Here is a 16,210-nt window from a genome sequence, read left to right on the forward strand (position 1 = left end):
AGATTGTAATTCTTATCACCATTATACTCTGAACAAACAGAACTCAAGGCTCAAACTGATACATTACCAAAGTAGGCTTTAGATTATATATATATTTTTTGTAAGTCGTTGGGGTGGGGTGGGGTGGGGTGGGGTGGGGGGGGGGGGGTTCCTTTCCTTGCTGAATTCCCTGCTGATATAATATAAAAGCTATTTATGAAATCTACTAAATGCTTTAGGGCATGTACTGTAGGGGAGCAAAGAAATCAATATTGCTGTTTCGAATTTATAGAAATCACAGCCATGGAACAAGCACCACATGAAGAGGGGGGATGCTTTTAAATGTCGAGTTGCACTCACCCCCACTTTAGTCCATTTTAAACCAGTACTTGATTTGTATGGTTATGAAAAGGGCCCATGCAGTCCTTTTGCCTTCCAAGTAAAAAATTGTTCAGATATCACCATGTCGACCTGGCATTTTGCTTAGAAATGTTACAAGGACTTGTAAAGCAAGGTATTATGGCTACAGTATTTGTACATGTACAGTAAAGGGAGACCGGGGTTGGTTGTCTCAGTGCTTATTACACCCAATCTAGAGGGTGCTGTGTAATAATTTAATAACTTCACCATGCTCAAATGGATATTTAGTGTCTGATTTTTAGTTTTTTTTGCCATCTACCAACAGGTGCCCTATTTTGTGAGGCATTGAAAAACCTCCCTGGTCTTTGTGGTTGAATCTGTGTTTGAACTTCACCGCTCAACTGAGAGACCTTACAGATACTTGTATGTGTGGGGTACATAGATGAGGTAGTCATTTAAAAACAATGTTAAACACTGTTATTGCACACAGAGTGAGTCCATGCAACTTATTAAGCAAGGTTTTACTCCTGAACTTATTTAGGCTTGCCATAACAAAGGTGTTGAATACTTAATTATAAAAAAAAAAAATGTCAATAAACATAATTCTACTTTGACATTATGGGGCATTGATTGTAGGCCAGTGACCAATTTTGTTGTATTCATTTTAAATTTAGGCTAACAACAAAATGTGGAAAAAGTCAAGGGCTGTAAATACTTTCTGAAGGCACTCTACACAATGCCCTCTTTGCCTGGTCCATGAGTGTTGGTGGGCGGCCATCTCTTGGCAGGTTTGTTGTGGTGCCATATTCTTTCCATTTTTTAATAATGGATTTAATGGTGATCCGTGGATGTTCAAAGTTTCTGATATTTTTTTATAAACCAACCCTGATCTGTACTTCTCCACAACTTTGTCCCTGACCTGTTTGGAGAGCTCCTTGGTCTTCATGGTGCTGCTTGCTTGGTGGTGCCCCTTGCTTAGTGGTGTTGCAGACTCTGGGGCCTTTCAGAACAGGTGTATAAATACTGAGATCATGTGACAGATAAAGTGACACTTAGATTGCACACAGGTGGACTTTATTTCACCAATTTCTGCAAATTACCAACTTCTGTAGGTAATTGGTTGCACCAGATCTTATTTAAGGGCTTCATAGCAAAGGGGGTGAATACATATGCATGCACCACTTTTCCGTTTTTTAGTTTTAGAATTTTTTGAAACAAGCTTTTTTTTTTTTTTTTTTTTCACTTATCCAATTTGGACTATTTTGTGTATGTCTATTACATGAAATCCAAATAAAAATGCATTGAAATTACAGGTTGTAATGCAACAAAATAGGAAAAAACGCCATTAGGGGGAAACAGTGCCAGTGGCGTTGGTTCAACTTAATTGAAATTACATGGAAACTACGTTGATTCAACTAGTGTGTGCCCATTGGGACCGTGGTTATACTTTTTGTTCCCGCACCGAGGAGCATCGCGCAGCATGTTAAAAAAAATGGCAGGACTAACAAAGTTGGAAATGTACTACACTGTATTTGCAAATACTTTCTATACACCTTCTATAGGTGATGCCTTACAAAGTCATAAAAAAATACTTTGTAAGGCTTCACACACACACACACACACACACACACACACACACACACACACACACACACACACACACACACACACTTTCAAACTAAGTAAGGTGCTCCTGGTCCAGCCTACATTTCCAACATCCCACCTAGACACTCCTGTAGGGTGGATTGAAATAACTATTTCCAAATTCATTCTGCTCAAGCAATGCAGAGTTTGTTTGGCTCAGCAGGAGATTGCTATTGTGTTTGTTGAGGAGACACAACAGGCAGTACAAGATCCCCTTTGGGACAGAAATACTTGACGATCCAAAGAGGGAGCAACATTTCGCTGTATGTGTAAAATGTCAAACTCCATAAGAAGGTGCATCACGTTCATGTACTCACATTTATTAAGAGTTGATGTTCTATTAAAATGAATTAGTGAACAGTCTGTATGCAGTTTATTGATCATTGGTTAATTTGTAATCCCGTCATTGTCCTTCAATTTGTTGAAATACAACCAATTTTTACTTCAGCACATCTCAAACACGGTCTAGCTTAATATTTGCCTAACCAGTTATGTCTATGACTATACTGTGGTATATCTCCCATAGGACAACTACCAATGTGTAAATTATTATTATTTGATCATGCTGGTCATTTATGAACATTTTGGCCATGTTCTGTTATAATCTCCACCCGGCACAGCCAGAAGAGGACTGGTCACCCCTCATAGCCTGGTTCTTCTCTAGGTTTCTTCCTAGGTTTTGGCCTTTCTAGGGTGTTTTTCCTAGCCACCGTGCTTCTACACCTGCATTGCTTGCTGTTTGAGGTTTTAGAATGGGTTTCTGTAAAGCACTTTGAGATATCAGATGATGTACGAAGGACTATATAAATAAATTTGATTTGATTTGTAAATGTTCACATTAATGCCTGACCATATCAGAATATTTTTTTTATCCCAGCCCAGATAGCATCTCCCAATGTGACACATATGACAAAACAGCACTGATGCACAGACTAATTTAAAATGGGTAATAGCATGAATATTAGTAAATCCATGCCATTTCGCTATAAGGGATATTGACCTGTCCTCTCAGACAGGAAGTAGATGTCAGTGACTGTACACCTGTAGGGAAAAGCTATTATCTCAGCATCCAATCACAATCTCCAATTCTAACACAGGCCCCTTTTAATTAAACATGTCTTCAATTTATCTCAATAAAGAAAGTATATTCAGTAGATTAATGCTGAAAACTGTACTTTTATACTATGAATACTGAGACGAGGACGTAGACTGAGGATAGATAGATACAATCATCCCTGTGGATCATCTGAGCTGCCCATCTTGAGCCTCGAGGTCTCGTCACAGCCCACAGAGGTCCCCTAAAAGTTTGTTGATTTCTTGGTGCTTGGGTAGATGGAGTTGAAACGACCAATGACGGTAGATAGTGGTTCGCAGAGTGGATAGAGCCATCGCCACATGGCCCAGCCTCTAGTAATAGAGCAGTCATTTATGTCGCCAAATCAATCTCATCTGAAGTAAAGCCTGCAGTCAGAGCAACCACTGAGAAAATAATAGACCACTCAGATGCCATATTGATTTAAGATGCCGTTTTAAAAGGTGTGCAATACAATGCACTGCAATTGATGTAAACTCCATTGTATGTGGGCTCCAGTGACTCAAACTATAACCTTAATGTTAACACTTTGAATGATGGTACGAGAGAGTAGATAGATTAATCTACATGCTTCAATTCCTTCTAGGCAAGGACAATAGGGCTGTAAGACATAAATATGTATTTCAGTACAGGAGCAAAGAACAAGCTCATTGTACATCAAATGCCACAACTAAGTATTTATCTTTGAATAATCGCAGTGTCTCGAACTCTCTCATGTCATACAATTGCTGGTGTTTTCATTTTCTGCATAAAACAACCTCAGAAATCACAAAAATATTCAAGTAGAGCTCTGCTTACTCTATTCACGAGTCAGTGACCACCAGAGTTGAAAGCAACAGCGAATCCAATTGTATGACCATAATTATAGATCAGTTTGATATTCCTGGAGAGGTTGTGGTTCCTTTTAAGTCCGTACTCTCTGTAAAACACAGCTAAAGGGGAGTCGCACTCTCGCAACTTATTTCAAAAATTAAAATCACGCCTGACAAGGCCAATGAAATCCACGCCACAATGGAACCGTGAGCTTTGGATCCATTCCTTCAATTCTTCCGCTCTTCACCTCAATGTGAGCAGGAATGATTCACGCCAAAAACAAACATCTGACGTTGCACTGACTAAACTGTTCATTTGTGGTAAAGCGTGCTCACCCCTTGACATTGTGTGCTGGAGTTTCTTAATTGTTCTCTTTGTTGCCTAACCACAAACCACTTAGTTATTCTTTGGATTGCTTGTCCTGGTTGTAGCAATGAGCAAGATGGCTAACGCGACCAAAACAACGAAGGCTAACAAGCTGGGTTTTTTGTTTACGACCATGCCCAAATGAATGAAAAGATACAACACAACAAGCCTAAGTATGTCTCTGCTCAGTGCTCTGGCTGCCCTCGCTTGAATCAGTTTGTGCTTGGGATTAGGGGACGGTCACAGTTACAGTGCCTTGCCCGTGGCTGGTGCTGTTCCGCAATTCCATGGCGCAGATTTTCTTAACAATCGTGTATAATTCTTGAATGGGCTTGGTGTTTCTGATAGTGACTTCCTCTCCCGGGTGCCGGTCCCTCGTCTGAGTTACGGGATGCAGAAAAGGATTGGTTCTTTGTTCGGAGCAAATGTCTTGTCTGCCTGGGCTTGGTTTAAGCAGTAGCTGCCTGTGCTCAACCTGGCTCCTGTGTACTCCACCGCCGGTTACGGGAGGCTACTCAAAGAGAGAGTGCAACCAGGTTCACCCAGGTTCGTTGGGGACACCCCCCTACATAACTTCCAGCAACTTAAGCTCACTAGCTTTCCCACAGCGTTAATGCAACCCCATTCCTATTTCCAATTCCAGTTGGAGGGAGTTGAGGAAGCGAGCACTTGGCTCAGGTAACCCCTGGAGTGAGGGGCCTTAGCACGGGTCTAAGTGGCCAATGCGCCCCTCCACAAAAACATTACTGTGACAACAGTGTCCCCACATTTGGTTATGGCCAAACAGGGTACTACGTCAGCCATTGCCAGAGCCCCTTGTTCCTGTAAGGGGGCCAGGCTATACATTGCTGATTCCGGCCTGTAGTTCACCAGTCCCTATAAAGAGTCTAGTGATACAGGTTATGGGCTCTATATGCGATTGGTTGTTGGTAGTCGAAGATTAGGGAATGAGCAGAGTTGGACTCAACCATGCTATTATCCCACACACAGTCTGGAGTTTATATGAACCCCACAAGGAGCTGTCTGTTACCACCAAAGGGGTCCGTTGTTCAGAGCTGTATGTCCCATTCCCGCTAGGTTACAATGCACTTGGGGGGGTAACCTCCATGGGTTATACATTTAAAAAAAAAATGTACCCCATTTTTCAATTGCAATATTGTCTCATCGCTGCAACTCCCCAGCGGGCTCGGGAGAGGCAAAGGTCGAGTCATGCGTCCTCCGAAACATGACCTGCCAAACCTCGCTCCTTTACACCCGCCCACTTAACCCGGAAGCCAGCTGCACCAATGTGTCGGAAGAAACACCATTCAACTGAGGACCAAAGTCAGCCGGCAGGTGCCCAGCCCACCACAAGGAGTCACTAGAGCACAATGAGCCAAGTAAAGCCTCCCTGGCCCTACCCCAGCCCAGACAACGGTGGGCCAATTGTGGGCCAATTGTGCGCCGTCCCATGGGACTCCCTGTCATGGCCGGTTGTTTCACAGCCTGGGATCGAACCCGGGTCTGTAGAAAGGCCTCAATCACTGTGATGTAGTGCCTGACTCCATCTTAGGCCATTCCACTTCTGGGTCTCGAGTTAGACTCAATCGCGTGTCACACGTTTCTATCGCCACAGAGGGTGTCCAACTTTGGCTGGGTCACACAGTGCATTTTCTCCATGCCTACGCCTACTGGGGATGATGGCTTCTGTGATAGAAGTTGTTCCCCTGCGGCTATTGTTGATGAAGCCTTTCCAGCACTGAGGGCTCACCACTCATCTGGACGCATCTCACAGCCTTAAAACTTCTTGTGGATCAGTGGGACCCTACCGTCCCACTTGGCCAACATCCGGTGAAATTGCAGAGCGCCAAATTCAAATTAAATTACTATAAATATTACACTTTCATGAAATCACAAGTGCAATATATCAAAATAAAGCTTAACTTGTTGTTAATCCAGCCGCCGTGTCAGATTTCAAAAAGGCTTTACGGCGAAAGCAAACCATGCAATTATCTGAGGACAGCGCCCAGCACACAAATGCATAACAAATCATTTTCAAGTCAGAAATAGCGATATAATATATGCCTTACCTTTGAAGATCTTCTTCTGTTGGCACTTCAAAAGGTCCCAGTTACATTACAAATGGTCCTTTTGTTCGATAAACTCCTTCTTTATGTCCATAAAAACTTCAGTCAATAATCCACTCATTTCCCTCCTTCAAAATGCATACAAAATGAATCCCAAACGTTACCAATAAACTTATCTAAACAAGTCAATCAACATTTTTAATCAAACCTTAGGTACCCTAATGCGCAAATAAATGATACAATTTAAGACAGAGAATTGTTATTGTCTTTACCGGATAAAAATACCAAAGAACGCGTTCTCTTTCACACGCTTAGAAACACTACAGCCAAAATGGGAGCCACCTAGAAAAACAACAATTTCTGGCTAATTTTTCCAAAAACCAGCCTGAAACTATTTCTAAAGACTGTTTACATCTAGTGGAAGCACTAGGAACTGCAATCGGGCACGATTTCGCCCTATTATAAAAGTGCCAGTCATTGAAATCAGTGGTAGGATGATTTTGTTTGGGGGGGGGGGGGGGGGGGGGTTGTCCTCGGGGTTTCACCTGCCATTTCAGTTCTGTTATATTCACAGACATTATTTTAACAGTTTTAGAAACTTGAGTGTTTTCTATCCAAATCTACCAATTATATGCATATCCTAGCTTCTGGGCCTGAGTAGCAGGCAGTTTACTTTGGGCTCGCCTTTCATCCGGATGTCAAAATACAGCCCCCTATCCCAAAGAAGTTTTAACCGGTCTCGTCGGGTATCCATTTTTGTCGGGCCGGCTTGTGCTGGTCAGAACCAACAGTATGTCAGTGGTGGCGTCCATGAAGCGATGGGGAGAGACTCGGTCTCTCTCCCTTCTTACCTCGGCTCGCTCCCTATTGCTGAGGAGCAGTGCGCACATGCTCTCTCTTTGGGCGACATGCATGTCTCTGGTTGCTTCAATGGATACCTGTCTTCTATCCAGGTGGTGCCCTCTCTTCCGGATATGGAGGCTTCACCCCTGGGTGGTCTCACAGATATGGGAAATGTTCGGTAGGGCCGACGTAGATGTTTGCGCATCACGAGAAAACGTGCATTGTCGTCTGTTTTTATCTGAGGGACCCGAGTGCTCCGTTGGGAACGGACACACTGGTGAACCAGTGGCCTCAGACCCTCCTTTATGCACCCCCCCTCCATCTGATGGCAGGGACTTCTCTAAGCATCGTCTCTCCCACTCCCTGACATATATCAGCAAGGGTTACCTAGCGGTGTACTCGCCCACTCACCCAGGGGTCTGGCAGCGTCTTTGGCGTTATTTAAAGGGTTGACTTTAGGGGATTTTGGTGCTGCAGCGAGAATGGCGTCACCACACACCTTTGTGAAGTTTTATCACTTAGATGTCACTGTTCCCAGTGTAGCCCACATTGAGCTTACAGCTGGGACAGGAGAGGGTCATTAGGCAGCGCTCTATGTGCACATTACCCAGACTACCACATCTTGCCGGGTGGAGATCTGGGTGGTCTGCAATGAGCCATTTCATTTGGTATCCATTGGGGTCGACTTGGGGCAGAATTCCACAGTTGTGTTGTACCGAGAGTACCAACTGAGAGGGAACGTTATGACTATAACTACTGTTCCCTGAAGGAGGGAATCGAGCTACATCATCTGTTTGGCTTCGCGCCAACTGGTTCTGGGCTCGTTGAAGAGCGGTACTGAATTGAATAAATGTAACGATCCTCTTCCTGTGAATGACTGGACCAAAGCGCAGCGTGAGATGTGTTCATGATATTTTATTAAAACCAGAACACTAGAACAAAAAATAACAATAGGAAAACGAACAGTTCTGTAAGGAAACTAACTATACAGAAAACAACTACCCACAAAACCCATGTGGGCAAGAGCTACCTAAGTATGGTTCCCAATCAGAGACAACGATAGACAGCTGTCCCTGATTGAGAACCATACCCAGCCAAAAACAAAGAAATACAAAAACATAGAAAAAAGAACATGGAATGCCCACCGTGGTCACACCCTGGCCTAACCAAAATAGAGAATAAAAGCCTCTCTATGGCCAGGGCGTGACAATATATGAATCTGAGCCTCAGGGTTATCAGCTTTGGAAGGCGGGGCTTCCAGCGAGGTGCGTATTGCATTGGCCTTGTTAGGCATGATTTTGGTTCTTCAATCGAAGTCGCAAGAGTACGACTCCCCCTATAGTTCGCTTGTACCTTGTTTCCCTCCTTCAGGGAACAGTATTTATAGTCAAAACATTACATTTGTTTGTTTGTCTGTTTGTTTGTTTGCTTTCATATATGAGGTTGCCTAACTCAAATGAAAGGGCGGGAAATAATGATACTTCATATTCATCATCTCCAGCACCACCCCAAAATCAACATATGAGAAAATTACACGTTTCTATGTTTTGTAGTAAAAAATATTATTACGCATAATTGGTCAAAATCAGAGTGTACACAGATGATGTCACTACAAACATAGAAACATAGCCATTTTCACATATGTTGACGTTGGGGTGGCGCTGGAGATGATGAATATGAAGTTTCCCTTTAAGTGTGTTATAAATGTATACTTTTATTTCCAGGTTTCATTTTCTAAATGACTTTTTTTATTTTCAAGTTTGTATTGGTTCCTTTCACAATGCAGCAGTCACATCAGTAGTAGTGTAGTATCCATACACAAGCCACTCTTAACGACTTGATCATCTCTAACCTGATCCTGTAATAACGTAAACATTACTTTGAGAGGGTTTCAAGCACCCACTTGGTTAGAGCCATTGCACTTGGTAGAAGGATTTATCCACATCCGACTGGGGGAAAAAAACGGTGTAGGATAGAATTGGAATACTGAAGTTATGCACGTGTTAAGAATATCTCTGACTTAGACATTAAATGAATGGATGTTTATATGATACACCAACACCATGATATTAACTACTTTATAGCCCACCAACTTATTGTAAAATATTGAACAACTGGGAATAAAGACTGATAATAAAAACCCTAATTCATAGATCTATTTAATAATACAACTGAGCTGCATAGTTCAGGATGACAATACAGGGCATGCCCCCACTGAGTTCATAATGTAGGAAATCGCACTTATGTGATGACAAAGTCACCATTTCAGCCACACAGCAGGATTGGTAGCGATTTCAATAGGCTCGTCTTGTAAGTATTTTCCATATAAACAAATGGATTAATGTGAAATGGAGATGCTTTAGCTCTGATAAAATATGCAGATGATGTGACTTTTAGTGGGATGCCTCTGACAGATTTCCTTTAACCAGATTTGTTGACTGTGGACACCAGTTTTCTTTTAAGCTGAACTTCACCAAGATCATAGAGATGTGCCTGGGAGGAGACAGCACATCACACCCACTATCAGACAATCATGGGGCAGAGGATGAAACAATACTTTTTAATTTTTAAAAGGCTCAACAAAGCCTCTTGAGAACATAGATTTGCACACTATTCTAGATCATTACAGCAACTGAGAGCATCAACTTTAATATGGTTTCCTGGTTGAACAACCTCATCAAAAACATGATGAGGTTGTGAAGGACTGTTAACCAACCTAATGAAATAACAGGACAAAACAGAACCAACTCAGGACCACAACAGACTCACAGCAGTCAGCAGGACCTCAGACAAGTTTTGGAGGACCAGTCCCGCCCACCCCACAAATCTTCTGAGTTACAGTACTACCCTCGGGCTGCAGGTTCATGGACACCTTGGCAAGAAAAGCTGCTCCAAGAGACATTTTGTTGACCTCCTCCTTTTCCGCAGCAACCAGTAATCCGGGTCATGGCACCAATGTAACAGTAAAGACTTTACATCCGTCCCCTCGCCCCGACCTGGGCGCGAACCAGGGACGCTCTGCACACGTCAACAGTCACCCTTGAAGCATCGTTACCCATCACTCCACAAAAGCCGCGGCCCTTGCGGAGCAAGGGGAACCACTACTTCAAGGTCTCAAAGTGAGTGACGTCACCGATTGAAATGCTATTAGCGCGCACCACCGCTAACTAGCTAGCCATTTCACATCCGTTACACAAGCAATACCTCGAGACTTCTTTAATACTAGACATTGCGCACCAGTTGTTATTGACAAAAAGACACACACTCCCACCCCTCATCTTACCAGAAGTAGCTTCTCTGCTCTGCCGGTGCTTTGAAAATCTGTCCATCTCTATATTATCCGTGTCGTCGTTCAGCCACGACTCGGTGAAACATAAGATATTACAGTTCTTAATGTCCCGTTGGTAGGATAATCGTAATCGTAGGTCATCAGTTTTATTTTCCAATGATTGCATGTTAGCAAATATAATTGATGGCAGTGGGAGTTTACTCGCTCGCCTACGGATTCTCAAAAGGCAGCCCGAACTGCGTCCTCTTTTCCTCCTTCTTTTCTTCACGCTAATGGAGGGGATCTGGGCCTGTTGCCGGGAGAGCAGTATATCTTTCTCGTTGGACTCGTTAAAGGAAAAAGCTTCTTCCAGTTTGCGGTGAGTAATCCCTTTTCTGATGTCGAGAAGTTATTTTTGGTCATAAGAGACGGGAGCAGCAACACTATATACAAAATAAGTTAAACAAAATAACAAAATAGCACAATTGGTTTCGGGCATGTAAAACATCAGCCATTCTCTTCTGCGTCATCTTAGCATGCAACAATTTCAAAGATTTTACTGATTTACAGTTCATATAAGGAAATCAGTCAATTTAAATACATTCAGTGGACCCTAATCTATAGATATCAAATGACTGGGAATACAGATATGCATCTGTTGGTCACAGATACCTTTAAAAAAATGTGCCTCACAATGGGCCTCAGGATCTCGTCACAGTATCGCTGTATCAAATTGCCATTGATAAAATCCAATTGTGTTCGTTGTCTGCCCATACCATGACCCCACCACCACTGGGCACTCTGTTCACAACGATGACATCAGCAAACTGCTAGCCCACACGACGCCATACACGTGGTCTGAGATTTTGAGGCCGGTTGGACATACTGCCAAATTCTCTAAAACGACGTTGGAGACAGCTTATGTTAGAGAAATTAACATTCAATTCTCTGGCAACAGCTCTTGTGGACATTCCTGCAGTCAGCATGCCAATTGCACGCTCCATCAAAACTTGAGACATCTGTGGTGTTGTGTGACAAAACTGCACATTTTTAGAGTGGCCTTTTATTGTCCTCGGCACAAGGTACATCTGTGTAATGATCATGCTGTTTAATCAGCTTCTTGATATGCCACACCTGTCAGGGATAGATTATCTTGGCACAGAAGAAATGCTGACTAACAAGGATGTAAACAAATTTGTGGCCAAAATGTGAGAGAAATAAGCTTTTTTTTTTTTTTTTAAGCAAACGAGTGTGAGATGCGAAGTGTATGGAACATTTCTGGGATCTTTTATTTCGGCTCATGGAACATGGGAACAACACTTTACATGTTGCGTTCGTAGTTTTGGTTTAGTGTACTTTGACTAAGTAATGGTCAGCATGTAAGTCAAAGCAAACGAGTGTGAGATGCGAAGTGCTACTGCACTGAGAAAGAAAGAAGAAGATCAAGTACCATAAAGGTATTTGTATCACAGCATAGTCAGAGCTTAGCATAGTCATGATCCATTTAGTCTAGCTCATAAAGACAGGCTGCTAAATGAAACCTCCCACTGGGAACAGACGTCAATTTAATGTCCATTCCACGTTGGTTCTACGTCATTTCATTGAAATGACGTGGAAACAACGTTGATTCAACCAGTGTGTGCCCGGGGCACTGTGTCAATCCCTGCCGCCTGTAGCATTCTCTCCTCCTTACAATCAGGAGAACGAGTATGGATGATTGGGCAGATTTTCTTTGTCAACATCAATACGGCTGCTATCCACTTCAATCCACTCTCAATCGACTTTCAACAGTTCTCGCAGGATTGGATTCAGACGTATTTTGATACAATTCAGTGCAATAGCCATTTCAGTCACTGTAGTCTATAATTTGGCCCGCTAAACATATACAGTATGTTATAGGTAAAATAATGGGGTATCGTCTATTTCTTAGTGTTATTGCTTTTTTTTAAGCTGGTTTTATGGGTTTGACTTTTTCCTGATGGAGGGATTAAGAAGTGTGATTATTTCCTGTGGTGGTTTTAGACTAACGCGCTTGCCTTCCTTATATGTTTCAAGTCTTCTGTCTAGCCTGTGAAGTAACCACTCTGCAAAACCCAGAATTACCCACTACCATTTGCCAAGCTTCTAGCATACAAATGTAGGTATCAGCTTGGCATTATGCCAGTTTTTAATGTCTATTATTTTAATTTGGAAACGTTTTGTGGGCCATGAAATCTACAAAACACGCTCCACTTGCACTATACAGGAAATGCCATCGTTTATAAGACTTCGTTTTAGCTTGGTGTGTCTGCCAGGCAAAATTGGGAGCCATAATGCTCCCCATAGCTGTGCCTATGTTGTTTGAAGGAAACATTGGTATTTGAATGAATTGGTGGTGGAACAGTTTCAGTGTGGAATAGTTGCAAGGTCTCTGTTACAGAGATTGTGCTACAGAAATGAAAACTTGGTCCAGTACCCACTCCTCTGGACACAAACTGTCCTACCATATCCCTAAAATGCTGGTTTTCAAAGTTCTGTTTTCCCCAAAATGACTGTCACATCATCCTAAAAGCTGGTCTAAAAGGCGGGTTATCTTGGTGCAGGAGAGAACAAAGGGAAGCCACCTGTCATTACCAGACCTGTGTACCAGCCTCATAATTAAACCGACTGTGTTTGTTTTGGAAAATGAGGAGGCAGGCAGAGATGAAGGGGGGTAATTTGAGGCAATTAGGCCCAATGTGATCCCATTACAGTGATTTTACAGAAGGAGGAGTTGGGGTGGTGAGAGTGGAGACACAAAGGGCGTCATGCCAATGGCCCTATTCATTCTAAACCAGTAGCTAACCATTGATTTTTCCATGCACAGCTAGAGAAATGCAGTAACATTTCTCCTTTCTTTTTCAATCCCTGTAGTTGTACTAGTCTGTGTTTGTATTTGTCTTTGAGACAATACAAATGATTTTTTTTTTTCATAATTTTCACAATTTCACAGTATTATTCCAACGTCCAACGTCAAGCAAATTTAAAGGCAATGTTCCCGCGTTTGTCGAGACTGCATTCACAGTAAATGCTAAATATGTCGGGTCAATCGAAAATTCCCTTTACATTTTATTGCAGATTTTCCGCAAACCTCAAAGTTTGGAAATATACACTCAGTGGCCAATTTATTAGGTACCCTTTCACAAAACTGGTTGCTCCTACAGACAATGGGTCACGTGGCCGTGGGTTTCTATATAAATCAGTCATCGAGCCATTCAGTTACTGTTCGATTGAAAGTTAGAATAGGCAGAACGAATGACCTAAGCGACTTTGCGCCAGGCACACCAGAATAGGAATAGAATAGAATAGGCACACCAGTTCCAGTATCTCAGAAAAGGCTGTCCTCCTGGGCTTTTCATACACAACAGTACCTGAGGTTTACAGAGAATGGTGCAACAAACCAAAAAAATCCAGTCAGCAGCAGTCCTGTGGGTGAAAACAGCTCGTTGATGTAAGGTTGAAGGAGAATGGCAAGAATTTTTGCTGTAATGTAAATTGAGATTGGCTTTCCAATGGCTAATGAAATACTTTCTCACTTTTAAATGTTCTAATATGCCTCAAGACTTTTATTTGTCAGCTAAAGTGAGTGGAGCTATAATAGTTATCAATGACTCTAACCGATAGTGATCAATGACTCTACCCCCAAGGCCTTACTTCCATCTCTATAGTTGGATCAAGGCCAACGATTTTAGATGACAGAGATAGGAAGGCATAGGAAGGCATTTTCCATTACATGTTAGACCATGACTATTATATTTTGGTCATTTCAAACACAGCTGTGTTTATCACAAAACTGAAATGACAGTTGTAGACTTGCTGAACACTATTAGCATATGCGTTGACCCCAATATAACAAGGAAAAGTATAGATAGTGTATAGATATTTATTATTAAAAGAAAGAATCTTGTAAAAGCATACTGCGCATTCTGGAATTCTCTGTGTCCACAGTGACTAAGTTTCAACAAAGTTTACAACTGATTAAAACTTTGAGCTCAGCACAGAACTCAGGCAGTTACCTCATGCCCTTGACTACTGATGGAGACTACCTCTCAGACAGAAATACATTAAATCAGAGATAGAGCTCATCTTTGCCCAGCAAAAGATGAGCCATCGCTTTCTTGGAATATTCTTCAGTCTAGACAAAAAAAGGTATTATCATTCTCAACCGCTCAATAGTCTTATGATGCCTTGTCTCGGTATTGTCCAATGTTTCCAATATCAAAAGAGGTATTCATAATTTTTGTTGAAATACATGAAAACACTCATGTAGAATAAGCCAAAAAGGATTGAAGATACATTACATTTTCCAAAATCCACATTTATCCAACCAATATATTTTTTATCTATCGTTCTGCTTGCGGAAATGCATTTCCCGTCGATATGGATCCCACAGTGGAGCGCTGCAGGCGTCCCTTCTCCCTCCTCTTTCCTCTCTCCGTCAGCCTCCCACACTGATGAGAGCTGATTACTCCGTAGGTGAGCTCTTTTAACCCAGAGCTGTTTTTGATAAGAGTGACATCAGTAATGATGATTAGAATCATAAAATGTCAAATGACAGATAATGAAAAAGACAGTCCCAGCTATCAGAGGCACAATGCTGTTCCCTTGAAATCTTTGAATCGTTCCAAAATACATGTCATTGGCATCCTATAATCTTCTTCTCTTCATGTCCCCCTAACGTGGGACAGTCACTGATGATGGACTGAAAAAGAAAAGAAATGAGGTGTTAGTTGAAGCAAATGCCATATATAGGGAATGACAGAATGGAACTGCATTTCATGGGAAAGGGAATTGAATTAGGGAATTTGTGGATTGCTCTTTAAGTACCCCTGGAGAAAGCGTATATACCCTCTGTTAGTACTTGTACCAAGGCTTAGGAAACACTGATCTAATACTGTGTTTAGCATGCTTTAAAGGCCCAAAGCAGCCGTTTTAATCTCAATATCAAATCATTTCCGAGTAACAATTAAGTACCGTACTGTTACAAAAGAGTCATTTCTCAAGTATGATTTTTGCTAGTACTGTTTGGGAGTGGTCTGAGTGAGGGGCCTAATTAGACGAGCCTAATGGAAGGGAGATGTAACCTGAAAACAATCTGTTATTTGTCTTTGAACTCATACCACCTGGTGATGTTGCCAGGCCGGCTATTACACCATCCCACCAGAACAGGCAGACATTTTAGGCGGTCTATTCAAACAGCTCTTACACTAAAACGCCATTATCATCATTTTCACAATTTCATATTATTATTCCAACCTCAAGCTCGATTGAAATTTAAAGGCAATGTTCCCGCGTTTGTGGAGACTGCATTCACCGTAAACGCTGCATATGTCGGTTCAATCGGAAATGCCCTTTACATTTTAACCAGGGCCTTCCACCAACTTCATAGTGTGGAAATGTACACTCAGTGGCCAGTTTATTAGGTACACCACCCCGTTCCCAAAAATAGTCGCTCCTACGTGGCGGTGGCTTGCTACATAAAGCAGACAGACAGACATCGAGGCATTCAGTTACGGTTCGATTGAATGTTAGAATGGGCTAAATGAGTCACCTAAGCGACTTTGCGCGTGATATGATCGGCGGTGTCAGGCGTCGGTTCCAGTATCTCAGAAACAGCCGGCCTCCTGTGCTTTTCATGCACAACTAGACACTCTAGGGTTTACGAACAACTCGTCAGTCTTTGTCGCGGATGGGCAATTGCAGCAGACAACCACACCAAGTTCCACTCCTATCAGCTAAAAACAAGAAGAAGCGGCTCCA

This window comes from Oncorhynchus clarkii, chromosome 15, assembly GCF_045791955.1.
Source record: "Oncorhynchus clarkii lewisi isolate Uvic-CL-2024 chromosome 15, UVic_Ocla_1.0, whole genome shotgun sequence".
Classification (NCBI taxonomy): domain Eukaryota; kingdom Metazoa; phylum Chordata; class Actinopteri; order Salmoniformes; family Salmonidae; genus Oncorhynchus; species Oncorhynchus clarkii.